The sequence below is a fragment of the Papaver somniferum genome, chromosome 9 (genome assembly GCF_003573695.1).
Source record: "Papaver somniferum cultivar HN1 chromosome 9, ASM357369v1, whole genome shotgun sequence".
NCBI classification, from domain to species: domain Eukaryota; kingdom Viridiplantae; phylum Streptophyta; class Magnoliopsida; order Ranunculales; family Papaveraceae; genus Papaver; species Papaver somniferum.
Window position 1 is genome coordinate 132365352 of NC_039366.1, and position 662 is coordinate 132366013.

Below are 662 nucleotides of genomic sequence, written 5' to 3' on the forward strand. Positions count from 1 at the left end.
CTGCCGGGGATTGGTGCTGTGTTTTATCTGTGTTTTATTAGCTATTTTGCATTTCATTTCATAGCATTTGCATCTGCATCTGCTTCATTTCATTTGCTGTTGGACCTGCTGATTCTGAACCTGTTTTTCCTCTGCTGGGACGCCACCAAGGAAAAGAACCAAAACCCAACTGGGTTTTTGCAACAATATCAGAGCAGCTGGGCTGTGCTAAAACGGTAAGCCTAAACCCATTCAATTGAGAGAACCCAACCTGTGGGCTTCCAAATTTATTTAATTGTGGGCTTGTAATAATTAACCCAATTTTTTGGGATTTTTATTTTCCTATTTTGGGTTTGTAATAATTTATTTGTGGGCTTGTATTTATTTTGTGTGGGCTTGTTGAAATTCTTTCATTGGACCTGTATTTTGGACTCTGGGTTTAAACCCAGCTGAGCTTATAACCGATTGTGGACTTGCTTCCACTCGAGAGTGGACCTCGAAACCAAAGTTTTAAAACAAACGTCGGGCCTTAACCAACTGGGCCAAATTAAAATTTCAAAATTAAAACTTGGATTTTCGTAGGCCGCAGCCTTCATTTCATTAGAGGCTTGCACAGTGGGTTTGCTCCCAATTCAAAAACCAAATTTCATTTTCTTTTTCAAAAAAAAAAAAAAAAAAAAAAA